Source organism: Andrena cerasifolii, chromosome 9 (genome assembly GCF_050908995.1).
Source record: "Andrena cerasifolii isolate SP2316 chromosome 9, iyAndCera1_principal, whole genome shotgun sequence".
In the NCBI taxonomy this organism is placed as follows: Eukaryota; Metazoa; Arthropoda; class Insecta; order Hymenoptera; family Andrenidae; genus Andrena; species Andrena cerasifolii.
In genome coordinates this window covers 6,217,638-6,243,225 of record NC_135126.1, presented here as the reverse complement: position 1 = coordinate 6,243,225, position 25,588 = coordinate 6,217,638, and the positions used below count along the sequence as shown (strand labels likewise).

Genomic DNA, 25,588 nt, shown 5'->3' with positions numbered 1-25,588 from the left:
GCGCGCCGGGAAAATGATCCACGCGATCGTAAACCGCGTGGACCGTCCACGACTCGTATTGCACCCTCCGCGAAGAGCGGGAGGGAATTTCCGCGGAGGAATTTCGCGGTGGAATGCGTTATCAGCGCGAAGGGGGCGCGAACGTAGGAGAACGAAAAAGCGAAAATTGAAGTTCGAATTACTGGTAACGGGACGCGTAGTTTCGCGCGTTCGCGAATAAATGGAATTTCCGAGGAGGGCAGGAAAAAAATCGCTGGCCCGAAGTTGATGAAATTCTCGTTTCGCCCAGCGGGTTCGCGCCAATTTAATTTCGCGCGTGACGAACGTGAATGCGAATTTTCATGCGGCCGATTAAAGGGGGAAAGGGCTGGCTCGTTTTATTGCATTCCACGGACCGCGGTTCCGAGGGAAGGCAACGGTTTTTCAAGAAGACTGTCGAGGGGAAACAAAGGAAGCCGCGGCTGGAACGAGCATAGATCCTCGGACTGATGAATCTCCTTTGCGTAACGACACTCCCCGCTTAAGGAGGCTATTTTTTCACTCCTGCTAAACAATAAAGGGATTCGCTAAAGGGCAGGGGTTTTCCCCGGCTGCTGAAAAGCGACGTTCAACATTGAAAGCTTGCCTACCGCGGCTCGTTTATCGTGCAGCTTCAAAAGATAGTGCAACGAGCGGAGCATTTCCTCGAAGATTTTTTTCTCGCAATTATGCAGAATTACGGGGAATCTGCCTCCGACACACCACTGATGCGTGTGCAAGTTTAACTTCAAAGCCCTCCGCGCAAACTTTTTCATTAGTCATTCCTGCGGGCCGCGCGCGAATGTGCTCGATGAATTTTTCAACGCAAACAGAGCTGTCCCTCGAGCTCTAATTATTTACGTATCATAATGCGGTTTAAAAGTTAAAAGTTCGCCGGGCTAAAAATACAAGCCAACATTTTTCATTTAACGTTCATATCGCGACGGTTCGCACTCGGGAACGGAGGTAGCGCAGTCAATAAAAGCGCAATATACTGGCTCATGCTAGCCAAACTTTCCCATCGGATTCCTATGTTCCATTACCGAATAAACCCGCCGCGGGTTCGGAAAGCTCAGCGCCCCGGTCGCGGCGTCCGACGTTTATTTGAATATTCAAACGCCGAATGCCCGACCGTCGAAACGCAGGCCTTATATTCCCGAATGGCGCACAGCTCGAAGGACTCCGAAAACGGGAGACACGGTTCAATGACCACGATAAAGTCACCGCGCTTCCGATATCGTCGCGAGAACGGACCATTCGAGCTTTCGAATGTTCCTGCTCCGGGAAAACGTGCTGGCAATATAATTTAATAGCCAGGGAAATAGAAGTATGAAGCGGATCGCGATGGAAAAACCGCGAAACGATCCCTCGACGCAGAGACACCTCGATGGTACCTCCGAACTCTTATCGCTGCTTTAACCCGCTCCATTTACTAGTGTCTGGAGCGAACGCGTTCGCCGGGCGAGCGTAATTAAAATTTACAATACCACTCGACTCCAGGTCATGGAAGCAATTAACGGTGCAATGATCACGGCGCGGGAGGGGGAAATTAATTGGGCCATTTTTCATGTTCCCAGCGGAGCGGAGGACGCGTCGCGCGTACGGGCGAAGGAAGCGCCAAGCGCGAGAGGTTTGTTACCGCCGAAGTATCGGGCAATCAACTTAATGAGCAAGGAGAAACGAGTCGATGAGGAGGGCGAAAAGGAGACATGCGAAGAGGAGGGCCTTTCACCTAATGGTTTGAGAAACGTGCTCGTTGGCCCGTGCCACGCGCCATTTATGGTAACGCCTGTCGAGGCTCGCGCGACGACACCCGTCGACCCTTCCCTTCGTCGTTCCCCAGGCAAAAGAGGGTGCTGTTACAACTCACCCTGCGTCATCGGCGTGAAGCTTCAGGCCGATCTTCGACACGCATGTCCACTTTAGAATTTTCGATCCTTGCTACTTAGCCGATCTCGTGTACCTGAAACACAGAGAGAAGGAGTTGGTTAGAGGGGTTGATTGAATTTCATTGCGAGAGAAAATAACGCCCTTGTCTTGGAAATTCTTCTCCTATCCACTTAATCAACGTCGTCGACTGCGAGGTAGAAGCGCGAGGGAACCGCGGTCCTCCTTTTCCGACACCCCCAGGCACGCGTTCCTACCTCTCATATTTCTCACCTTACCCACTGTTTCTCGCCGAATAGAAGAACGGTCCCGCAATTACCAGGCTCGGCCCGTTCGACAAATGAAGTCGGGCCACGCAGCCACCGCGCTTTAAGGGCTCATGCTCAGTCAGGAGGCCGAAAAAAGGGTGGTCTTTGGAAATTTTTTACTCAAAAGATATAACACATTTCTCAAAAAATCTTTTTTCCTTTTAAGGATTGCAGCTTGTACCGTGCGTCGTATTTTTTTTATTTAAAAATATTTATCTATAAATAAGTTATTGTCCATCACTCGAAGGTTCTCTAAAAAAAGGGCTTCTGCGGTGGTGACCACTGCTGCTCGAAAGTCGATCATCTAAAATAAAAAATTCAAAAGAATTTACATATTATATTATATTATCTAGTATTTGAACGAAAGATTTTTTTATCCGATGCTTAGTTTTCTTTTAATTGACGAAAATCAGGCAGGATTTATGATAAAAATTGAAACTTTTACTTTAAACATCAGCCATTTTTTCCGAAATCAATATTTCGAAAAATCCTTCGTTCAAATACTAGATTATATAATATAATAAGTAAATCCTTTTGAATTTTTTATTTCAGATGATCGACTTTCGAGCAGCAGTGGTCACCGCAGAAGCCTTTTTATTTAGAGAGCCTTCGAGTGATGGACAATAACTTAGTTATTTATAAATATTTTTAAATAAAAAAATTACGATGCACAGTACTAGATGCAATCCTTAAAAGGAAAAAAGATTTTTTGAGAAATGTGTTATAGCTTTTGAGTAAAAAATTTCCAAAGACCACCCTTTTTTCGGCCTCCTGACTGAGCATGACCCCTTAAACGGGACAAGAACGAGCGTCTCCGCGATTGAGCGACTCGATGTAATAGGGAATTTCCTGCCTGCCGACGAAACTACGCGAAATATCTTTGGTCGCCCGTCGAGCGCGCAGCTGAGAGGAATCTTTGATTTCTCGCGCGAGGTACACGCTTCTGTGATGAAATCTTTACCGCCGAGGCATGGAAATGAGATTTGCGGTGGTTCGTAGCTGTCGACGGTTCAGTGAACCAGAGTTTTATTTAAATTTCGATAGAGTTTCCTAGCATCACCGATGCTCGATTTCTGACTCGCTTTACTTGGGAACATTAGCGAAACTAGAGAGGCGGACGCTAGGATTTATGCTCGTTACGCTGGCGCAGTGTTTTCCTTTTCCTTTCCAAATGATTGAATTTAACGGAGATGCCCCGGATCCCAAGCGCCCGTTCCTACGAATTATTCTTCACACTCTCATTACGGCGTCAGGCCTTCTCACGTAATTGAACACGCTTTCCACGGAAATTTCTATGCAAAAGACAGCGCCTAGCAGCGGGCTGCCTTCCCGTCCCTCTGAAATACCAGTGTTTGACTGCCCTGCCCGTTAAATTGGACGACGCTCCTACAGCCAGCAAGATGGATCGCGCTTCCGAGACAATGAACCTAGTTGAAAAGTAGTTAGCGACAAACAACGCTGTAAGTCGAGGGGAAGATAAACGTAGCGGAGGAGCATGGGAGCGCAGTTACTATAAACCATCGAGAGCTATGAAAAAGGAGAAGAGAGGCGCGGCACCATAAATCTCCACGTTTCTCGCCGAGATTCGAAGCGATCGTGGAGCTCCGAGGCTCGTGGCTTGGATTAACGCTCAAAGGGTTCTCTGCGGGGTGTCAACACGGGCGATAAGCTACTCTCGCCGCGAATCGTCGTCGGGTTTCGTGAACGGGGCTCGAGGTAGACGCGACCCGGGCTACAAACGACGCCTGGAACAGCGTAAACTTCGCGCTGGGCGCGGCGTGTAAACGCGATCAGATTTACGGCCACGGCATTTAACCGCGATAAGCCACGGCCCACTAATGCGAACCGTCTGCTGGCGCAAGCGGATTCAGCGTTAAGCACGCCACGTTCGCCGACGCAAACTTTTCCGCGGCTGCACGAGAGAGCCTGGTACCCGAGGATATTCAGCTATGAGACGATTCATTTATTCTTAGGGTGGGATGAGTGCGTCTCAAGAGGCGACTCAACGTTTTGGCTCGCTACAGTTGGATTTAAGATGCAAGACAGCTCTAAACCATTGATAGGGTAGCGGCCGGTAATTTGGAACGGCACGTAATATGGGACTTCGTAAAATTTCGATAAAGAAATAAGGACATCTTCAGGCAATCATTTATACTAGATCCCTAGACACAATGGACGATGATACTGACAATTGAGTATCAGTCGGGTATACGTTATTGAAAGAGGAGCGTTTATATTTTTCGTGGGGTGTAAAAGTTTCTGAGAAGTGCATCGAATAGTTAAATATTGTAGCGAAGGTATGTTACAAAGTATTATTTTTATATAATTTATCATTAAATATGTGTGTTCTTGATTATTCAACAATAGTTTACCAATAAAGTTACTTTCTTCTTAGTATAATTCTTAATTTCTTGTCGGAGCATGTGTGTACGTAATATGGAACATACCGAGTAACATAGATGAAGTTGATAAATACGTAATTTACCGGTAAATATCGAGAAATACGTAATTTATCGAATTCCCGGTAAAAATTTTGCGAATTACCGATAAAAATTGTATGTATAGCAATGTAGCGCATATATATATAGCGCATAATTCCGTCGACATCTACTACGTTATCAGTGAAAAAAAGCTTCAAACCGATTTACTGATTTACCGGTTTGCAATCCCTACTTTGAATATCTTAGCGATTTTCAAGAGCAGTGATTTTTCGAGCCACGTACTTGAAGCTTTTTTCAATACTGTTATACTGTTACACAGCATACTGTTATCAATGCAGATTACATACGATACCAATCGCAACTGTACACCACTTAAATGCGATAACACCTTAATGCTCGTTATCTTTGAATTGGAGCGAACTTTAGGCCACCAACAGTAGCCAGTGGGAACTGAAACGCGATTTTGAAGGTTTAAAGTGACTTCGGCCTGAGATTTAACCCAGGCCACACTCCTGAGTCACTTCGCTCGTGTCGCACGCCCGAGTCCACGCCTCGGAATATTAAGCACGACTGGGAATAACTTTTTTCACCGAAAAACTGGAACGCCGATAAAATTTGTCCCCATTGGGAGGAAATAAACGGAGGCAGGGAAGTTTCGTGCTAATAAAAGAAGTCTTGCTTCGATCGTCGAGGGTGGCGGGCGTCTTCGCCCGCATAAATTCGATTCCAAACTAGCGCGAACAAAAACTGCTTAAAACCTGCTGCTTCGCGATCAACGTTGGTGCAAACGATGCACTTTTAGCCACGGTATTTACGCAAAGCTGGTAACCTGCTGGAAGTTCCAGCCGAAAGTTACGGAAATGCAGCTTAAACCGAGAAAACGGAGTGCGTCAAAGAAGATAAAAGAAGCTGAAGCCAAGGGGAGAATAAGGGACCGTTTCCTCCGATGCTATGAAGCTCCGTAACTTTTCTCGTATCTATTAATCGTGAACGGTACTCGACGTTTCTATCAAAGGAATTTCTACGTTCGATTTAAAAAAACACACTTGCAGATATTTACTAAAGTTCGCATCAATTTCCTCCGTGTTATATAAATGCTTCATTGTTTTACGTCGTACGTTCTCGGCTCCAGTATTCAATCGTACATTGGATTTCGCAAGAAACTACATTTCTGAGGAACGATCACTGGCACGAGTGAGGTTCTAAGAGGCCCTCTATTTAAAGTCGCTAAGTCGCCTTTCATTAGCCAGCCAGCTGCATAATTCGCTGCTCTCGCTCCGCGAAAATTAGGAGGTCGCGAGTGCGCGCAAAGGAAATTGTACAAGTCCCCCCGGGACAAAAGAAATTATATCCCCCACCCCAATTTTCAGCTTCCTTCCTCCCGCGACGCTGCTTCATTTTCGCGCGCCAAGTAAATTTCCACCGAAACGTTCGCGTTTTAATTCAATCCCCGCATTACTAAAAACCAATTTCGCCTTTCCCGCGACGGTTTCCGGAGACCGAGTGCCACCGGCGGATAAACATCTCTGCATATCCAGCGAACCTGAATACGCGGGTATTATTTTTAAAAGTAACATCGGACCGATGGAACATGCATTTTACAAGCGAATCAGTGGGCGGGTTGCTAGGAAACCGTTCGCGCGAAACGGAGTAGTTACACATTAAACACGAATATTATACGTCCGTGCGGGTAATTGTTAAATAAACATTTGCGGGGGAACATTAATTAGCTGTTTGCTCGCGCGATAGGACATTCGCTTACAAGGGGCATGAATATTTATGAATGAAACTTTTGTCATCGGCAGTATGGAGGGGCGATAAATTTACCGGCGGCATTATATTAATTAATCAAACGTCCCGCGGTTTATCGCCGGGACAACCAATTAAACCACACTTTATCGCTTTCACAATTGAAATTACACTTCGCGCCGCCAGCGATCCCGTTGGAAATGGCATCGCCAACGGAGATTCGATGATGCGCTGAATGCACTTCTTCAAGAACCCGCGCGATAACGTAGACTCTTGCGAGGGAGACTCTGTAACTACATCGAACACGGTTAATGGTGTCGTTTCATCGCAGTTACGAGACAGAAAAGGGGAATTAAACTCTTCTGCACCTCCCGCGTGCACTTCCGACCAACAACGCCCTATATTAACCCAGCCAATTTCATTCTCCAGGGCCGAGACACTCCAATTACCTCGAATAACGTAATTAACGCAGGGAACGAAGGAACGGACAAGTTTCTTGGCTCTCAAACACTGGAGATTTCATTAATCAAATTAAATCGCGCCGCGCTTAACCCCTGCTACGACAACTGTTGGTATCTCAACGGAGAGCCTGTCTGGAGACGACGGTCCCCGATCGCGAGGACAATCCCTCATCGTTTTAAACCGCGGGAGCGGCGGCGGCTCGACGTCGGTGGTTTTTACAGAAAACAGCGGAACCCACGCTCGAACAATAGACGTTCATCCCTCGGCGAGACTGCCTTGCGCAAGCATCTCCGACGAATTGCAATTGCTCAACGGTATTATCCATGCGTCCGAGGATCTCGAGCCTCGGATTTAATGCTGCCGAGCGTTGCGCGGCTTTTAAACATACATACTCCGGATCTCTACGGTTTCTCTGCGTCCGTTCCAAGGGGGACCTCCGTGGACCGTTTCCAATTCTTCCGCGACGGTTCGTATCGTCGTGCTTACGCCGCCGCGTTCCTAAGGCTTTTAACCAATGGCTTTCCGACTCCTTGCCTCAGGAACGAAAAGACCGTGTGGCGGAATATTGACCGGCCTGTCGTCTCGAGACTCTCCTCCATCGATACTAGCCGGCCGAGGAATGCGAGCCCACCCCCGCTTCGCGAAACTCGCGGACCTTCGGGCGGTTGGATGTGGATGGATCCTCCTCGAATGGTTTACAGTGCCCACGCTCGACAAACCCGCAAGTTCGATGGCCACGGGATAACGAGGCCGCGTTTCGTCCTGGGGACAAGACCGCGTCAATCCCAAGAATAATCTCCCCTGGCAGCGCGGACCTAAGTCAATTTTGAAAACTGCCGCTGCACAGTGGGGGCATCCAACAATACAGGCGGCCACTCGAGCGTAATTCGACTGGCCAACGGCAGGCAGATAACCGCGTTACAAGGGATTTCAACCTGTCCCCACCCTCCGCACCCCGGGGAGGGAAATTTCAGCAGGGTAGCGCGAGCGGTCTCTGGGGCGCAATCCACTTACATAGCTAATACCCAGCCCGTCAGCCGAACGCCAACAGGAAAGGGCGGGGGGGGGGGGGGGATTCTATTAAGGAACGCTAGGCCATCTTATCAGCTACAACCCCCCGCAGGATACTCGCCTGAAAAGTCCCGAGTAACTTGGTCCTAGACACGCAACCTTCCGATATCCAACTTACTAACGACTTCCCCCGGTCCCTCGCCCCGAGAACTTCCCTACACGTGTCGCGACTGATTACATTCGACTCCTGTCCAGGAGCGGAGGGAACCCGAGGGGCACTCGCGATTAATTCTCGCAAGGGTTGGACGGACGCGAGTGGAAGCGAACCGGTGCTCGCACCTTCTGGTTCCGCCACATTTTTGCCGGCAGGCTGAATCAGTGTGGCGGCCAATTATCGCAGATTGCGCGACAGATTCGCGGAGCGAGACGGCCGTAACGGCGCTTCAATTGGCCTAATCGCAGTCACTTTGCCAGGCGAGTCCCCGCCGGGCACCGACGTTCACGACCCGTTTATTAAATAAGAGCAAAGGCCACGAACCATTTGCGAAGTGGGGCGAATGGATTAGATTTCCTGTTGCAATTCTACCCGCGTACACGTCCGCCTTCAACGACGACTCATGAATTCTCGCCCGGCGAGCAACGTCCCGCCGCCCGGCCATTGGCATCAGGGTCGCCTCTATTGGCCGTGTGATCGAGCGCGGTGAAAAATCCTTAACAATCATCGCTATCGTTAGTCCCGATCCGGTTGAATAAACTACGAGCGAGGCATCCCGCGCCGCGGGGCAACGAACCGTGCCGTTCTCCAATAAGGGATGATCGTTCGGGTGCCGCGAGACGGTGAGATCAATCGCTGTAGACACCCCACCGAAGGGAGCGCGATTATTTCAATTGAAACGCACCACCCTCGGGTTCGCGATTCGTCGCCGTGGGACCGGCGCCCGTGATTTACCGTTCGTTAGACGGCCGCGGGAGATTATTCAAAGACCTGCCCGAGCGAGGAGACTGGCTTTTCTTTCGTCACGGTTATTTCCCTCGAAAGGGCTTCCTGGATTAGCGTCTTCATTAAGAGGAACGACCGGCAAACCAGGGGCAAGCTCCCAACGAGTTCCCTTGTAAGCAAGCTGGCTCGACAAATTTTTCAGCGAGAACATCCTTGTATCTCGGCGGAGAGGACGTGGCTCTCCGGAGAAGCAACGGCGGAGGCCAATTGGAAGCCGTTTTCTACTCGTCCTGGAAGTCACGAGAAGGAACGGTGACTAATAACACGTCGTGAGTCACGACGTGAACCGTGACATAACCTCGAATATCCTAGACCACGGCGTCTCTCCTCTCCTCGTCGATCCAGCGACCCTTTCCCTTTCTCGCCCGCACCCACGCGGCTCTCTACTTCGTTCGGCTCGCCGGAGCGGCTTGTGAAATGTTAGAAACGGCATCGGGCTGCCTCCGCCGACAACAAACAATCAGTCGCCGTTTCTCCCGTATCGCCGCGTAGGCGGAAGCGCTATTATCTTCCGCTCGGATCGAAGGGATCGAACGTCGATCACTCGGATCGCGGGGCCGTAAACGTCGCCGCGAAATGCCGTCTCTTTGTCTTCGGGGATCGCTGGGCGTGCACCTCAAATTGTTTTCGCGGAGGAAGCGCGGAGTCGAACAGCTCCCCTGGTGCCGGGGCAAACCGATCGCGAATCTGAACATTCGCTTGATACACTAGGGTAAGTGTGGGTATTACTGCGGATGCCCCGATTACTACGGATATTCTAAAATGGAACATATTTAACGTTGGAAAGTACAATCTCTTGAAAATTTTGGAGAAAATTATTTTAAACTCTATTACAAATAATTAGCAATAAATATGTACAGCAAAATTATTATTAATTCTTTTATCGTAGTTTGAAAAACATTTATATTTGTGTTCTAAACAGTAATACGTGTAATGCAGCGTTATTACTTCATAGAGTAAGAGTTATTTTCCCAGAAAAAACAGTGAATCAGTCATCTACATTTTGGTTTTAATTTTTATTTCTCACTGCAGCATTAGATGCAGTACTTTACACCATGTGCATGTATTACTGCGGACTCACGACTGCGTAATCTAACCTTTTCTCCGACCGTACGTCAACCTAACGTCTAAAGTGAGCCGCGGTGCGTGAGTGACAATCACAACTCTATAAAGATGCCAAGAAAAGGTAAAAGTGAAAAAAGTATAAAAAAAAAAATAACAGAAAAGTCAATAGGCTTTCTTATACTAATATTTCGCCTAACATCAGTCCGTAGTAATACACGCACAGTAATTGGTATTTCGTTAGTAACTGGCACGCAGTAATGCATGCATGTCCGCAGTAACTCCTGCAACGACATTGATGTTTCAATCTCTGTATTTTTAATTAACCGTGCCTATTACCCCGCCCTCACATTTTTTTATGGAATTATTAGGGTCCCAACTTTCTTTTAAAAAAAGGAGGAGGGATTTTCATTCATTTGAGCGCTTTATCGAGCGTTCTAAAGTTAACCTATCTTAAGAGTCCGCAGTAATACCCGCACTTACCCTAGGGTGGCCGTTGTTTTCAGCACTCGATTTCTTTTGCTCTCACCTCCTTACCACGGTTGCAAAGAAACGCGGAAACAATCGACGCGTATAAATAAGGGCCACCCTATTGATAGACACATCACTGCAGTCTCCAGCAGTTCGCGATGTCTATCGAGGCCAATATTTTGTTATTACGTGCACAGGTATTCGCAAACGAGTGGCTGGAGAGCGAGCACGGACAGATCGTGGATTAAATTAATTCCTCAAGATCGGCGCACTTAATACGACCGCTAATAGGTACCATTCCCGTTGCGAGCGTCGCAGAAATGGCGCAAGATTCTTGTCGGCTCCGTTGCTCGACGTTTTAGCCTGGTATGTTGCCTCGTTACACTAATTAGCGACAGGAAAGCCTCTCTCGGCCGCGGCCGATGTATCGAGGATGAGCGTGTGTCGCCGGTGAAAAATTTATCTCGCTCCGCGGTGTACGCGACGATCGACTCTATTTGAATCGACTCCACGGGCGCCGGTTTCTGGAGCGGAAACACGCTCTCCTAACGGGCGACGGCAGGTGAAACAGGAAAAATCAGCGCGGCTGAAAAGCATGGAAAATGGAGGAACAAAGTTGCTCCGCGGGTCGCAGGATGCGCCGTTAAATGCTCGGTGTTCCGAGAGGCTCGCCGGGAACAACGTTTCCAAGGGAACAACGGGGAGACGAGGCACGCTCGAGCGTTATTAAAGCGATTCCTCAACCCCCCCGAGGAAGCACGATTCACCGGAGGCCGTGGACTTTTCAGCAGGGAGAGATCTTAATCGCGGGGGTCCAAGGTAAACGAGGCTAATTAGGATTTAACGTATGCACGGGAGCTAATGAAGCCAACGACCGGGGCCCCCTGCGCGCCCATAAACGGCAACCGGCGGAGACGAGTCGGTTTTCTCTTCCCTCGAAAGATGAGAAACGGCTTCCTGGCTGCCTCGCGTGTCCTCCACGGCTGCCGGCGACGACAGTCGTCACGCGACGCGTACCGGCGCGCGTTGCCGCTGAATGGAAGTGTCGGGTCGATGATAAAAATCGCCCCGGCTCGTACGTGATTCGGCCTTTTAACGAGCTACTTTCACGGCTGATCTACGCCGCTCTCACGAGCCGGATCATTGTGTAACTGGATCACTCGCCGGGGACATGCGACTATTCATGCTTGTCCAACGGCGGAGCAGCGAGAATTCAATTTACACGCATTCCAATTGCGTTTTAACGCGTCAACACACGGATCACGCGAGCCTCTGTAATTTTCACCTCTGACACTTGTCGATCGCTGATTACATATTAGGCGCCTGCAGATGCCGCGTGCAAACGCTGGTCGGTAATTAAACGGGCTCTCTATTATGTCGCGACACCAAACATGGGTATAAGTAGTGTTGCATAAAGCTCGAGTCTTCAAAGCTTTAAGCCTTAATGACTCAGACTTTAAGGCTAAAGCTCGAGCTTTCGAAGTTCGAGGTTCAAGCATTCGGGCTCAAGCCTCGAAGCTGAAGGCTCTTGTGTTTAATAGTAACGAAGTTAACTCCAAGTCCTTGATATTATATCTTATTTTGTGCAACCACTATTGTAAAACGTTAAAATTAAACACAGAGAAAGATGCTTTTTGATGGTTCCACCAATTGGTTGGATCCGTGTTTTCATAATACAATAAAAGTACAAAACTATAGAGTAGTATTTTTTTGTAAGTGTAGTCATTTGTAACAAAACTCTTTGATAAAATTATGATAAAACACAAAAAGAACAACAGAATCACTATAATATAAATTTCAGTATATTAGCTGGTCTTCTTCTAACATTTGTAGCGTTCCTGCTCACTACATTCTTGGTTTGAACGTTTCTCAACATAAAATTAATTGATCATTGTCGTACAACACCAGCGTACCGACTGAGCTAACCGAGCAGATTATAAAGGCGATTTAACCCATTTTGTTTCAATCGTCAAGGGAAGCGAAGTACATTGCGCTGACGATAACATATTCACTTCACTACTTACAGTTTATACGACTGGAGCCTTCGAGCTTGAAGACTCGAGCTTTAAAGGCTAGAGCTCTCACGGCTACAGGGTTCGAGCTTTAAAGGTTCGAGCCTTTAGAATTTGAACCGCGACTCGAGCTCTTGAAGCTCATTTTAACAACACTAGGTATAAGAGACTCGGCACAGTAGCGCAACAACTGCGCGGGGCTGGATTAATTTCAGCGAGGTGGAAATAGTTAAGATAGGTTTTTCAAACTTCTCCTCGCAGTTACGCTTAAAAGCTCCGATCGGTCCCACATCAGCCGCGCTGGTTACTAGGATCGAAGTTATGATTAAAATTGTTTCCAAGGAGGAAGTTTGACTCGACACGGGCCGATCGGCAGAACTCCGCGCACGGCGGCGCACTTAATCAGCGACTTTAGAAATCTGCCGTTTAGGTGGAGCTAGAATTTTGAGGCGCGGGGGCGGAGACGTTGGACCTTCGATCGAGCCGTAGTGGATGTCCCTACGGACTGAAGAAGGTAACGGGAAATTCTTTCTCGTCGTGCAGCACGCTTCGCTGAGGAGGATCGATGGTTTTTCTTCGAACAAGTGTTCCCGCGTGCCGCGACGAACTCCGAGCGGCAGGAGAAGTTTTATGGTAATTAAAAACGTCGGGATTCTTGTCAACGCTGCTCCCTTCCGCCGAGATTCGCTCGACGCTTTAGCGGACCATTTTTCCCCAGGTTCGCTTGAATTTTTACTGCACCTCCCGAGCTGTATTCTCACGGCCGCTCACTGCTGCTGTCCCCTTGCTCGTGTACCTGCAGATTATGGGACACGGCGCAGGCCACCTCCGGAGCACGTAATTCTCTGTCCTTCCAGAGAAATCTCAGCAGGTTTTATTTCCAGGGCAGGTACAAATGTCCGCCGCTGCGCATACTTTCTACCAGAGAATCGCGTCCCGCGTCTAACCCTCTGAGCCATTCCCTCCGAACAGTGTCGCATCCCCGTCGCCCGGGAATGATCATAAATAATACAATATTCGCGCGAGCGCGCAGGTAAGAATTTTTAGAAAAAGGAAAAGCTCCCTCGGCCACTGGAACCGAGGGCACCAAGCGGCGAGACTTCTCGCCGGCCATTTTTATCGGCCACGCGAATTCTTTCGAGATCCACATTCGAATGCACTTCATTGCGGGCGATTCTACGGGGACCGCGATTCCCGACAACAGCCGGCACCGATTGGGAATAACAAGCGATCGTTAACGTGGAAAAGGGCGAGCTTCCGAGCGAAATGCAGCCCCGCGTTTCATTCGCCGCAATTTATTGGATATCGGCGATGTGAGAATTTCCAGGTCGGATTAATTGAAATGTCAAGCCGTCGGGGATTATTGGTCGTTCGCTGTTGGAGGTAAATATTTCCGCGCTGCTTACTTTCGCGCGCTGAAAGGATCTTTCGATCCCTCGGACAAGAGTTGGCGCGATCGGGGACAGCCGTCGACGTTTCTGCTCCCAGCTGAGAACGTCGGGATTAATGTCTCGTCGGGCAGGTGGAGGATGTCGAGATACCGTCGCACGCGCCTCCAGCACACGTGGTTCCCGCATTCATACGTGGCTGGACTCGGCTACGTCGACGTACATCCATTAACGATGCAACCCTGACGGGAATACGGTCGCGCAGGTGTAAGACACGAGATCGCGAGCTTTCTCTGACGCAATACTAGTAACCGCCTGCAATCGCCGTTGGGATTGCGGTGGGAGGCGTGGGGAAACTCTGTGCCGCGAATAAAAAGCCTTTCATTAAGGTGCAAATCCACGAGGAGACAAAACTATTGTGCCTCGCGTTAGAATTTAATTTCACGAGACGATTATTTTAATTTTTTTTTAAGTATTTTGTCATTAGTTCCATGAAAGTAGACTCTCACTAGACAAGTTTCATGATACATTTTCACAAATCCCATCCCTCGCCACTATTCCCATTATTTACATTTAGTTGCTGCTGAGATTTTTGTCTAACGAGAGAAATGTCTCAAGTAAAATCTCGTCAGGCTTCGCACCTTTACGAGGTGAACTGGAGAATTCTCTAATTCCTTGAGACAGCTGTCGACGTCTTTCGATTACGTATCTTCGTTACTAATAACTTCTAGGCTTGCGCGAAATGCCTGAATGAAATTGCGAGCTCGCGCACGCGAGCATCGGCGAAACTTTAATAAAAACACATTCGCGTAGGTATTCCCTGTTCGCTTCACCCTCCCGTCGTAATTGTACGTACGCAGAAGCCCGGTGGAAAGGAAAGAGCAGAAGGAATTGAATCTTTGTCGCAACAGCTCCACCCCCTCAAGCACCGACACCTTCGGGTCACGTTTCCGAGAAGGCATTTCCACGAAGTTACGCAACAGCCCCACCGCGTGAGGCAACCTTAGTTTTTCGAGGCGGGTCGCTGACAGCGGATCGGAGCCGAGCTTCTACGAGCACCTTAAAAGGTGCACAGGTACGCGCCCACGCACGTGCGTGTCTACCGGCTAGGAGATCTCCGATCCGAGCGCAACGAATTCTTCCGTCCCTCTGCTCGCGATGAAAAACGTCCGGGGAGGAATGTCCAGCCCTCCTGAGACGGAGATCGTACCAGAATTTATGTCGTTTGGAAAGCCTGACGCGCTTCAACCCTTAAGGGGTTACCTACTGTCAGGAGGTAGGAAAAGAATCGATTCTTTGGGAATTTATTTGAGAAAGTACATGCATATTTTTATGCAATGGTTTTTGTATCCAGATGAGGGACACTTTAACAGGTTATTATATTATGTTTTAGTATAAAAATATTTAGTTATTGCAAAATTACAACTGATTTCACGGAAGCTGTTTTTACACCGGTGACCACGATTTCTTCAAAACCGCTTCACCAATCTTTCTGAAACTTTGTAGGTTTTTTCTAGACAGTCAAATCTAGTATTTAATCGAAGCATTGGTTTTTCCAATGCATAGTTTTTATTTTATGGATGAAAAATGAGTGTTTTTTCTACGAAAGTCGATCGCTTCACTTTAAACATCTGCCATTTTGTCCCAGATTAATATTTTATAAAACGGAACGATTAAAGACTAGATAAACTATTGTACTAACTGAATCTTCTTCGTTTTTTTATTTCAGATAACGCAGTTCCGAATAATGTTGGTCACCGCAAAACGTGTTTCTAAAAACAGCTTCTGGGAAATCAGTTGTAATTGTGCAATAACTAAATATTTTTATACCAACACATAATATAATAACCTGTCAAAGTGTCTCTCATCTGAATACAAAAACCATTGCATAAAAATATGCATGTACTTTCTGAAATAAATTCGCAAACAATCGATTCGTTTTCTACCTCCTGACGGTAGGTAACCCTTTAAATCAGTGTTTCCCAACCTTTTTTGAGTCGCAATCCCTTTTTATAATAATCAAATAACCTGCGACGGACCCTCTCATATAAGATAAGGTAAATATATCCTCCCTTCATTTATGAAATATCAGTGTTTCATCATAAATAAAAAAAATGGCAATGGAACCATATTAAAATAAAAAAGTGCTAAAAATTTTCCCCAGGAAACACTTTGCGACCCGCAGATTGGGAATCACTGCCTTAAATGGCTCATTTCTCGGTCGGGAACCACTCTCTGATTGTTTGAATTTTGAAAACGAGTATAAAACAGTGGAGGAGTGAAAAGAGAATAACGCCGGCGACTGATCATCAAGTAGGTATTCCCATTGGATGGGTCGTCAAAAATTGCATCACGTTCGATATCGAGAGCGCCAATAATCCCGCGCGGCGGGCGGGCTACGTGTTTCGAGGGCGCAACAGCTGTGGAAGCTTCGCGATAAGTGTCATTTGCAAGCTGTAATGCGAATTGTTTTCATCGGGGATTTGCGCGCAGCAGAAACGGGATCGAGCTTGTTAAATAATTATTTTTAGAGGAAGGATAAGCGTGGACCAGTTGCGCGACCACGGGCCGCAACGATCGCCGATGTCACATCTATCAAGCGAATCAATTACAACGGCGTTCCTTGTTTCCTCGTGAATGAGAGCGTGGCCTTTGCTTTCGTTTAACTCGCGAGCGCGTGTGCTCGCCTACGCACTGCCTACCCTCGCCTCCCCCCCCTCACGCGCGCTTTGAATTATTCAGTGGAATTATTTATGAAGTTTTCGGCCCGGGGGAACCGAGATTATTAGGCCGGGGCACGCGAGTCGTTCCGTACCGGGCCACTGCAAAGATTCTTTCAAGTTCTGTTATCTTACGTCGTCAAACCGTCAGAATTTCTTGCGCAAAACGCGATAAGAATGGATCATGAACAACACCAGTAGTTTCAGAGGGAATGTTGGAATTATGTATATCGATGGCTCACAAGCGAACATCCTGAACTCGGAAATTCAAAAAATTCTGACACTTCGTGAATATGTAGATAATTTCCTGCCCAAATTCACTCTAAGGGGGTGGAACTGACCCCTGAATATCCGGCTATTTTCCGATTTTCTGTTATAACTCGTGAACAGTAAAATATTTTTTTTTACCAAATGATAGATCTAATTAAAAGAAGTAACTTTTGTCTCGAAACTTTTTTTCTATCTCTTACATTTCGCGAGTTATAACACAAAATCGGAAAATAGCGGAATTTTCGGGGGTTAATTTCACCTCCTTCGAGTGAATTTGGGCAGCAAACAAACATTGCGTTGTAAGCAGGAGGAAATCCCCTGCATATTCGCAAAGTTTCAGAGTTCTTTTAACTTTCGGGTTCGGGATCTTCCCTTGTCAGTGCACAAATATTGTATGTGGACTTTTCGTAAAATTTCAGTTTTTGTATGCAGCAAATAGTTCTTGGCTGTTTCTTTATGCTGTATAAAAATCACATTTACCTATATCTACTTCATATTAAATTTGTCAAAAATGTTTCTTCACTGGCGTGTTTTTGGTACATTTTCTTATATAATATAAAAATCGACATTTTTACATTTTCTTTAAGTATCACAATATCGCATCTCATGCGTTTCAAATTTGTATCCTTTTCCTCCTTTAATACATGTTAATTAGCTGCCAGTGTTCCCCTATTAGTTTACGGTACGATTGCATGTGTAAACATGTTTTTCTCGAAAACGTTAAAAGTGGACATAGGTACAATATTAGTGCACTAAGCCCTCGACATAATACAGGAGGAATAAAGATATATCTTGCAAGAATCCCCGGAGCACTCCAATCGTAAAATACCCTTTCGTGACTGGGACCTCCTTCAACATCCTCCTCCCTCGCGAGCAATTAATTTTAGCTCGAGAAGGGGTCAGTTAATTACAGAAACTTTAGAGCCCTTCGCGCTATAAAAACGCCTCGTTCGACGAAATAAGTTTACCAAACACGCCACCAGAACCTAACAGGCCAGCGGACGGGGAAGAATGCTTACACGAGAGAGGAACGCAGGGGAGGATGGGAATACAGGGGAGGTTATTTCGTTGCGTATCATCTGCGAGGTAGCGAAAACATAGCTGGCGAGCAAACACGAGCGTGGCATGGGAGCCACGCGAAATCTGCGATCCAAACAGGCTTTTCTCTATTTGCACCCACCCCCGCTGACTAAATACTGTCTTCTAAAACAAATCCTCCCCGTCAACTCCAAAATCTACATTACCCAAAGCCCGCATCATCCAAATATGTGCTTACCGGGTATTTACCAGGCCTCTGCGTCACAGCGTCTGATTCATCCGCTGGAAAACAATTCCCGAAACCTCTGACCCCTGAACTCCTACCCCGAAAACCCTCAGAAACCTTTCCCACCCAGCTCATCACTAATTTCATCCCACTCCAGCACTAATTTCGTGCTTCACTCTCATCCCACTCTACTATAATTCCAATCTTTCATTTAACTCTGTACCCAAAGCTTCGCTACGTCCTCAAACAGTTCCGCATCATCATCCTCGCGCACCAACGAAAATAGAAGCGATCTCCGCGGAATCTATCCTTAGTGCCAACGTTCGTGGGACACCCGGCCCTTTACATACGAACCAGCAAACAGCGAGAAGTTTCCGCGAGGATGATAACGGGACGCGTATCTCGCCCGTTAACGTTCCCCGTCGAGAGTTCTCCTTTTTCTCCCGCGCAGGAAAGTAGACCGCGTCTTTTTCCCTTCCCCGCCGCTAAACAGCTTATTCGCCCAGGTATCTGTTCCGCGAAGTCTCTCTAATTCTCATCAAACGGGCGCTCCAGCGTTTCGGCGGGGCTCGCTGAATGCTCGAGGGCGCTCGATTTAAAAAGGCAACATTCCGTCGGGTGTTTCTCCTCCCCTCCCCGCTTTTTATTTCGCCCGCGCGCAAAACCAGGCCCGGGTGGTTTCTGCGTGCACGCCGAAACCCGGCTACTGGCCAGCCTCCCGCTCGGAAAGGAGCGTTTTAATTGGCGGCATAGGCAGAGGGAACTGGTCCGCTCGTTCGTGCGGCAAATTTGCATTCAGGGAAAAGGCGAGACTGCCGGCAAAAGGGACGCGGGAAGAGAGAGAGAGATGGTTGGCGGGGCGGGGTGCAAGGACCGAAAGCTTTTTAAGGCAATGCGCTTCGGTTGAATCAGCGGGATTTAAGGCGAAACGTCTCGCGGCCGCGCTCGATACAGAGACTTATTAGCGTAATTAACGGGGGCCGCCGTGGCGCGTTCGTTCGACTCGTCACACGGCTCGCTTGATATTCGAGAAATGACAGGTTTAATGGCGCACGAACGCCGGTGTAATTGGATTAATTACTGTGGCATATGGAGGAGCCGCGGTGTTATTACGAATTAATATTGATCACCTCGAAAGAAACGGACGATTCGCTCTCGCCCGCCATTTCAGCCGGCGGTGAACTGACCGGTTAATTCGCATTGCTATTGATTTTGAAATTGCTCGCCGATTGCGCGGCCTCCGAAGCGACACGCCTCTTTGGGACCTTGGCAGCGAACGGTTTAATCAATGAGAGCGCGGTGCTACTTGTTCGTAGCGCGCGGGAGAGTGAAACGTCCGACCTGCGACGCTTCCGCGGGCTATAAATCATCCCTGCGTCGTGGACAATCGAATGCCTCGGGTCGTCGAAGCGCGAAAACGCGTGCACGCGCTCGCTCGTTCCCGTCCACCCACGCGCAGGCCTCCTTCGACTTGGCAGCGCGGGGACATTGTTACCAACGCGTTTGCAACGCGTGATTCTTTTTAATTACTTCTCGCCTGAGTGCCTGCGCGATTGCAACGTCCTTGCGATGCAATTCCAACGTGCAACCAAGTGCACGCTGCAGTCGCTTCGCAGGGGAGCTCAATGTCGCTGTATTCTTGACGATTTCGAGGCGACAGAACAGTGATCGGATTATACAGCGCTGCGACAACGACGCTCTTAGGGAAATAGATTTCGAGGATTTTTTACAGCTCCGAACGCAAGATCCGAGGTCGAATTTCGAGCGCCGGGCTGTTTTAACCCCCACGCGCAAAGTAGAAACAGAATTGGGGAGTCTCCTTGTAGAAAAACACCAAGTGGCAAGAATCAAGTTTTTCAGGAGAGAGAAAGGACTTCCTTGACTTTAAATTATTCACGAAATTTCAGTTGTTTCGATTGCTAAACAGGGTAGGTGGTATTACTGCGGACTTTTAGGGTAGGTTAACTTTAAAACCCTCGACACGGCATTAGAATGAACGAAAGTTCCTCCTTCTTTTTTTAAAGAAAGGTGGAACCTTAATAATTCCATAAAAAAATATGAGGGCGGGCTGATAAGCACAGATCACGTCAGTGAATACGGTCGGAAGAATACTAATACTGCGTTGAGAAATAAAAATTAAAACTAAAATGCAGGTGACTGATTTACTGTTTTTCTGAAAAAATAACTCTTACTCTATCGAGTAAGAACGCTGCATTACATGTATTACTGTTAATAAAAATATAAATGTGTTTCAACTAGGTGTTGATGACCGCAATATCGGGAATCGACCGAAGTTTCGCCTCGACGAATTTCAAACAGCGATAAAAGAATTAATAATAACTTTGCTGTACATATTTATTAATAATTATCTGTAATAGAGTTTAAAATAATTTTATCAAAAATTTTCAAGAGATTATGTACTTTCCAACATTAAATATGATCTGTTTTAGAATATCCGCAGTGATCGGGGCATCCGCAGTAATACCCCCACCTATCCTACGCTTAATCTATTAATTCAATAATATAGTGTTACTGCTGGCGCGTAGAACATTTTCGGATAAATTTTTCTTTCTTAACCCTTAACTGGTATACTGTTTTCGGCAATCATGACTGGTATACTGGGGTCGTGGCAGACCCCAAATAAAAAAGGACACAGAAATTTGTAAAGTCGACACTAGATCATCCTCTATGAATATTTTGTCCTTAGGTAATGTATAAAGCAATAGGAACGTAGAAAGTAAAACTATTAACTATAAAATTAATTAAAAATTCAGTTGACAAACTTAGACAACCAAAAATTTTACAGCGAACTTTGCGCGCTTGGAGTCATGCGCGACCCAGGATACCAGTCAAGGGTTAATTCCGACACCTACGAGTGTCTGTCTAGAAGGACTCCTGATTTCTCGAAGGCCCATGAACAATGAGCATCCGTAACGCTAAGAAGCGTCCACGTACGGCATGAAAGAACGCGGCAAAGTCCACTGCTCGTTGATAAACAGTCCCGGTGCCGGTTTTTCTTCCTTTGACCGCGACCAATCGAAGATTACATCACTGCCCGACGTTTCACGCGTGCCGAGCCGTCGAGCATGCATCGCCGTCAGCCGACTTGCTACGGCGGGCAAGTCGGCATTGTATCTCACGGTTAAACGAGCGACTTAATAACGCGGAAAATCGCGAAATCGGCGAGCAAGCCTGCCGGAAGATTCCGGCAGTTGCGCGAGAATGAACGCGGGCTTTGCAATCCCGCTGTGCAAACAGGGGCGCGTCGGGCCGAGAATGGGGGCGTTTTTAATTTTAATGCTTTCATTAAGCAGCCTCCCCTGGATCGCTTTTCTTCCCCCTTCTCGCGAGAAGATCGCGATCCTCGAGGTCCCCGACTAACCCTGAATTTTCCACTCTCCTGTAAAATAATAAACAGCAGGGGGAACGAGCTCTTCCTCCGCTCGCCGCCTCTGTTAAAATAAAATCGTGGACGCTAACGATTTAACTTGTTAACCGGGTGAAAGTTGAACAATCCCACTCGTAGAGCCGGAGTAAGCGCGGCATTAGGCCGCGCGCGGCAGTCATTGTGACGGTAGCGAGTTAATCACTTTCAAGCGATTGCAACTGCAGTCGTTTCTGGCTGAGAAATGGCCCAGTTATCGAATCAATGGGACGCAGTGCTCGCAATTGTTAGTAAACAGGTAGAAACGTGCCCGGGCGCTGCCCGACGTCTGGCGATACTTTGCGCCTTCAAGAGTCACGGGGTCGACGTGTTTATTGACCCTTGGAGCCTCGACGACGAGCCTGCACCGAGGGGCCCTTTTCGCCTAGTCATCGCCGGGGACAATGAGGCGTTTAGTCACGCGTTCGGCTGGATACAGAGGATCAGATTGCCAGGGTCGATTAGACCATCGTTCCTTCACTTTCTGATACCTTTATAATAGCCGTTTTTACAACGCTCTTCTCCCTGCGATCGCGCGACTCCATTCATCGCCGATGACTCTTCGAAGCGTGTTACAACGATTGACCCTCGTGGTAATGTTTATTATTATCGCAGGCGCATGTTACGAGCCTCGCTGCTTCGTATTCTACGGACGCCTAGTTAGGAGAGACTTTTATATCCTCGCCAAGACGCGCGCCGCCGAATGCAGAGCAGAAACGCCGACGGCGTGCGGATATATACGCGCGGGCACGCATACAGCGGGCGATAACGGTGATAACGAACCACTCGGCGCCCAGAATGGGAACATCCGCGCGTGCACTCGCAGAAATCGTTAACCCATATGCATACGTAACGCGCCAGAGATCTCTAGGCGTCGCGTCCACGCAACTGGCGAGCCTGGTTGCAAAACGTCCACGGTTACCCCGGCGGTTCCGAGTGGGGAACACTCGGGAGACTGTCGATAAGATACCGGAGCGGCGAATTGGGTGGACAGCGTACCCAATTAATGTCGAAGGCGATCGCCTCTGATCGCATGTATATTCATCGATTCCAATTCTTGCCGTCTATTGGCACACCAGCCATACATATTCAAGGAGGGAGAGACAGTCGCCCGCGTGGCCCAGGTAATTGGAGGCCCCCCGTCTACGTGCCGTAGCCTCGAAACGGTCAGAACTGACCCCGGCCCTCGGAGCCACCGGCGGAGACTACACGGTTAATCCTAAATTGAAAACGGGCACGCGGAAACGTGACTTCGTCGCTAACAAATTTCCACCGGCAGGCCGAGGAAAGACGATCCAGTTAGATACACGCGCCACCGTGGCGAATTCTCGCCGCGTCGAACCGTCCTGCTACGCGTCGCGTCGCGCGCGCAAAGTTGCTCGGGCCCCGCGGAATATTTCACCGGCGGAAGATAGCCGTATTTACGTAGCCGCGTTGACTCGAAACGCGAGCGTATCAGGTGAAATATTAGCATAGCTTTGTACAATCGCGCGGGATCGATAAAGTTGCTTTCCGTTACGTAGAAAATGATAAGGTAGCCCTCGCCACTTCGGGGATCACGGGGTCTGGCGAGATATCTTCGTGTACTTCGCTGCGAAACGGAACGCGAAACGACGGAGAAAGCCGAACGCTCGGTCGCGCTCCTGCCACCGAAGCAGGCTTGAATATTTTTTCGAAATCATCCGTTCCCGAACAGGATCGGTCAAACAAATTTTCCGCTGTTCGGAATTGCTTGCACTTCAAACAAATCGACATTTTATTTAATCCGAAATAACGTTACCGCGAACGGAAGAGTGAAACGTTATTCCCAGTGGTTGATTGCTGTTCCAATCTCGAAACAAATTTTCCCGGGCATGAGTGTAAAGCAATCGCGTTTAGATTGATTTAACTGAAAACTAGATTCGCTCCGCAAATGCTCGAGGGGCAGGGGGGGGGGGGGGAGAGAGAGGGGGCTTGCGTCGATTTCATGTTTTTAAATTTTCGTGCCCTCTAGTGTACGCATACGATAGACTCAATCGCATTTAAATTACCGTTCGCTTCTACTTTCTAACAGAGTGAACGTTGAATTTAATGAAAATTCGCAAGTTGATAACGAAGCGTACAGTTAACCTCGTCTGCGAGGCAGTGGAAAAAAGGAGGGAAACGAATTAACCTGAAATTGGCTCGGTATGGTAGCCAATATAGCACGCTCGTCTCGAGGGACGACCACGAGGACGGCTCCGTCAGATTTTTTTGTCGCGGAGTGACCCGTTCGCTCCGATCCCCCGTTGTTCTCCTTTTCGCTCATCTATTTCCCTTCCTCTTACGCCCGCTGTCCCGTCCTACGCCTCGTTCGTAGGCACCACGCTACGCGAACCGGTGTGACCGGAAAGAAGACGGCGGAATTCTTTCTACGATTGTCAAAACAAGTCTCCGGGACCGCGATTTACCGAACTCGTGGCTCACCAGCCTGTAATCGATCACCGTGCACTCTGTTTGCATTCCCCCGAGCGTCCGAGCCGCGCGAGAAACCGCACGCCCTAAACTACGGTCGCAGGAATCAAGTCGGTCACTTGAGAATCTCTCGCGTAAACCGTTCGCATTCCCCTCGCCCACTCTATTGTACGGCTAGTGGTGCTCAACGGTTTCTCTCCGATAGCTGCGCGAATCACTGGCCCAGAGTGAGACAGTTTATGTATGTTCGCGACTCGTCTCGCTCTAGACTCGACCGCGACGCGAGCAGCTTGAAAACATTTGCTAACGGGCTGAAGGTCACGGCAGGCTCGACGCGACGAGCAAAACACTCGCAAGCAACTACTCGATGAAAATACGATGCAGTGCTGGATCAACCAATATGCAAAATAAATACGTGCTTAGGGCACCAGAGAGGGACGAAACCACAGAAATTTCCTAAATTTTATAACCTAACTTTCGTTACAGACGCGTTTTAGTGAAATTATCGGAAATATCTAACTAGGAAATCATTGCGTTTAAGTGATCATCTTGTATAAGAGGGCCACAAAATTCTTTTAAGTAGTTAGGGCCTCGAAAGCTCTTAATCCAGCCTCGGTGCGAGGGAATATTCCCCAAACCCTTTATTAAAATCTAACACGCGACGTATGAGTGTCTCCGAATCCAGCTCGACCGTAGAATACAATGAACGCGTGTCAAAAGAACGACGCCATTTTCGACACATTATTGCGTCTCCCATCACCGCGGCGTTCCCCTCCTAAAGTCACCGTTCGAATCCCCTCGATCGAAGGGAACGCTTCGAGTAAAACAATGAACGTCGACTTACCGAGCAATCCTCCAAGCGAGCGCGTGGCAGCGAGGGAAAAAGGCGGCGACGGAGAGATGCACCGCAAGCTCGCAGCGTTTCCCGCGCGGGACGAGTCGAGGATGGAGTTGTGTAACGCGCGGCAACTTGTTCGCACAACGTGCTCGGGTTTCGCCCGAATACGCACTGGTTCTGTCGGCCGTGCACACGGTGACGCACTGTTTCGGTTACACAAAGTGTCACGGAGCACGAGGGAGAACAATCCGTTTGTCAGGCAGCGCGGAGATTAGTCGGGGAGGGATCACCGTACAGGTTAGAGGAGCGAGAGCGCGACAAGCACTTACCACCGCGACGGCTGGAGCGCGACTGACTGGCCGAGCGCCGCGCCGCCGGCTCACCGCAACGCGCGCGGCCTCGAGTTTCGAATTACGCGCTGCCTAACGACGTAGCTATAGCGTTCTGCATGTCAGCCTTACCGCTCCGGACGAATACGCGAGTATTACGCGACTGTTTTCTCAGCTTCCGTGTGGACGGGTGGTAAATATGAGAGCATCGTACGGTATTCAGTTGGATCACAGCCCCGTTTATCTGTTGCTCTTCTTTTCAGTTACAGGCCGTCGGCTTGAAAGACAAGTTTCACCATTCTCGTGTAATTGAACGTAATCGAATGAATCGCGCGGGAAGGGAAGGGGATGTTACAGGGGCTGTTGCAGAATAAGACTTTACCCACGTATATTCCATTGTGCATTTTCGTCTATTGTCCCCACGTTAGCTACGTTCCGGTGCAGCGAAACAAAGCGACAAAGGGATTAGCAAAACACGCGGCAGGACAGTGAGCAACATAA

The 25,588-nt window shown here is 48.3% G+C and overlaps 1 protein-coding gene across 1 annotated transcript in view; it reads right to left on the bottom strand.

Annotated features, from left to right (window-relative positions):
* The window catches only part of LOC143373176 (CD151 antigen), a 71,990-nt gene extending 46,870 nt beyond the window's left edge, over window positions 1–25,120 (bottom strand). Inside the window, exons 1-2 of the mRNA XM_076820143.1 lie at window positions 24,765–25,120; window positions 1,889–1,981 (exon numbers count right to left, since the gene is read on the bottom strand). The gene's annotated coding sequence lies outside the window, so the exon portion shown is untranslated. The remainder of the gene's footprint in view (window positions 1–1,888; window positions 1,982–24,764) is intronic.
* Between the last annotated feature and the right edge of the window lie 468 nt (window positions 25,121–25,588).